The 3236-nt window shown below is 33.3% G+C and overlaps 1 protein-coding gene across 1 annotated transcript in view; it reads right to left on the reverse strand.

Annotated features, from left to right (window-relative positions):
* Positions 1-3236, reverse strand: part of LOC108576110 (kinesin light chain) — a 21998-nt gene that overhangs the window by 10187 nt on the left and 8575 nt on the right. The gene's annotated exons all lie outside the window — the stretch shown is intronic.

Consider the following 3236-nt stretch of genomic DNA (forward strand, 5'->3'; position numbering starts at 1 on the left):
TCCACCTATCTATTTACCTATCTATCTATCTATCTACCTATCTATCTATCTATTTCACTTCTGTAAGTGTAACATTTCTCGTAATAGTTTTTATTTGTTGAAACAAAAAAAAAACAAGATAAGTGGTATATCATTGATTATCGATTAATCTCACCTTTATTATTACGATTATTAATTATTAATTACCATTGTAACGTGTAACACACTATGCTCAATAAAAACTTTTCTATAATTCGAAATGGATGGAACAGTGCTAATGTGGTCCGTGAATATAATAATATTAATGATAATGATAATTGTGTAATAAAAATTTCGTACGCTGCAAACTTTCTGCTCTTTTTTTTTCTCTCTGTTCTGTTCTTTTTTACAGTGTTTACCTTGTGTGTGTGTAAATACTTACACGTGTGATTAAGGAGCAACGAAACATGATCTCTACCAGGAAAAGATGATTACAGGGGTTAGCTAACAATAGCCCGTAACGACACGAAGTGTGTCATATTTGCATTGAGTTTCTTATTTCGATATTATAAGTGCGCGCATTTGTGCCGTCTGGCGATCAAGATGATGGACGAAATATCATCGATGGACAGACTGCGGCTATCTATAGCCACGTTCTTTTCATTTTATTAATAGCCGAACAATCTGATCAGCTTATGGTGTTGCCGTTAACTATGAGGTGATGGTCTCTACTGTGCTGGTAATCTAGCTTTGAATTTCTACTGAAATCATTAAATTCGTGGAAAAAGGAAGGAGCAATTATGATGCAGTGAACAAAAAGCTACAGGTGGAACACTTGAAAATTAAAAAAAAAAGAGCCAAAGGCAAAGAAATTAAAGATATTTTTAGCAACAAAATTTTAATAAAATCCGAAGACACGGATACAGTGGTTGTTGCTTAGAAATGCATTTGTCTGTTTAAATCCTCTTTTATAGTAATAAATATTCTGATGATTTTCACGTGAAGGAGGCAGACCATACAGGGATTACAAGTGGAAATATTTATTATAAATCAAAACTTACAATATTATTTAAATAACAGTACTTGCACCTGAGAGCTACAAATACCTTAAAAAATGTTTGGTTGTTACAGAATAAAGCGACTACTACCAGCGATAAGTGAACGCTACATCTTACACTAATACTGTATCACAATCTATTTCTCAACTGTGAAACTGATTGGTGGCGTTGATCTACACCTCCATTTAAAACTCATTCGAGACAAAAGTTTCTTAAAAAGACAAAAGATAAGAAAAATAATCCTTTCCATGCCAAAAACAACTACTAAAGTATCTACTAAACGATAAAAGCCTAAGACAAAGCGATTAAAAATTACAGGTGTTTTTTTGCTGTTTCTTCAAAGCTGACAGTGCATCCACTTGACATTTCACATAAATATTTTAAAAAAAAGAGAAAACAGATTAAAATCGATGGGTAATGCAAGTTTACACGAAGAAACTATCTTACAATTGAATTGCACGCGATATATTCACTTAAAAAATATTGTTAAAACCCAGCTGCTGGAGAAATTATTACTTGTATGCTTTCTACTTCGTGCTGCTAACTAAAATGTAGAGAAGCGAACAGAATTCTCCACTAAGGATGATTAAAGGAAAAAAAACCCAAAGCAAAATAATAAAAATTGGTAATTCTAGGCCTTCAAGCTCTCAGGCACAGAATATGCGTGTATCAATAAATGCATGTTTTTTTCTTCTTCGGGGTAATGAGAGCACACATGAAAATCAAATGAAAACATGTCTTACAACAAGTATGATCAAAGGAACCGATAGAGAGAAAACAATCGTTTAAAAAACGTAGCTAAGAACAATCACCGATGAACCGAACATCGTAATTCGACGAAAGAAAAAAAAAAGTAAAATCTTAACTCGCGATAAAAAAAATTGCATGAAAACAACGAATTATCATCGTCACTACGACTGTAAATGATTGCTATACACTCGTGGTGTAATTGTAAATCTTTTGAACTAGGCCAGTCCAATATGACTCACGTTACAAAGACTCTTTTAATTTTTACAATGAAGCAAATTTTTTTTCTCTTCTGTTTCTGCAAAAAATTGTTGTTTAACTCTTTCGTAATTAATCAACGTACGCATGCGAATAGAGCTTAAAAATTGTTCAAACAAACAAGCGATCATTTTGCAAAAATTGTTCAATATTCTTCTCGATTTCCATTTAATTTCTTACGTTACTCTGACGCAACGATTATCATAATTATATAGTAGTTAATAATTAATCATTGGCTTCCTCGTATTATTATTTCGTTCGTTGTTATCAAGCATTAATGAAGAATACTTCATGCTGGATTACACTCTCTACTTTCAATAGTACTTCTAAGCATAGTTACAGTTGTATTCCGTTGACAACTATGTTACAGAAGCAACCATAATCACTGTACAAATAGGATTAATTATTAAATATTCGCAACAACGATTTCCATACTTGTTCGTGTAGTTCTATTCACCGAATAGTAGTTATAAAGCAAACCGTAATCACCATAGTGACTATATGCGCAACAGACGGTATAGCAATCAGTCATTACAGCAACTGGTTTTATGATGAAAGAGTTAAAATGTATGCGTGTTCCACGGGGCGAAAATTCGAAGTAATATAGCGACATGTCGTTTAAGAAACAAAAACAAAATGAGGTCCTTCATTCGAGGAAAAAGAAATTCTTATAAATCTACGGAAGGACTCGACTAATTCAAAACGATCATCATTCGTCGTAGCTGCTGAACGATCAAACGATCTCTCAGACTCAGTTTTTTTTTTTTTTTAATTCACAGCCGGTTACAATTATAATATGATCCTTGGCATCGGAAAGCATACGAGATGTTACAAATCGCGAACAGTGTGAATCGAATAAAAAAAATGAATAAAATTTCCTCTATCTTTTTCTCACCTCCTACTCCCCTCTCCTTCGAAATAATTTAAATTATCGCGATCCCTATAATACAACACAATTAATATCCGTCATGCTTGCACTAAACGTCGTTCGGAAAACGGATCGAACGCACAGAGACAATAAATTAAATATCAGCGGATACATAAGTATATAATTAATAAGTATTTAACGTGTACGATTATAAATAGGACAGAGAAATCATAAAAAGTCGCCGGGCAGATTGGCTTTTTCCGCTACTGTTTAAACGCGTTATCTTCAACGATGATTAAACTCTCAAGACCGAAACAAAAGGGAGAGCATACAGTTCTCTCTCGTTC

The sequence above is a fragment of the Habropoda laboriosa genome, unplaced genomic scaffold (genome assembly GCF_001263275.1).
Source record: "Habropoda laboriosa isolate 0110345459 unplaced genomic scaffold, ASM126327v1 scaffold339, whole genome shotgun sequence".
Lineage (NCBI taxonomy): Eukaryota > Metazoa > Arthropoda > Insecta > Hymenoptera > Apidae > Habropoda > Habropoda laboriosa.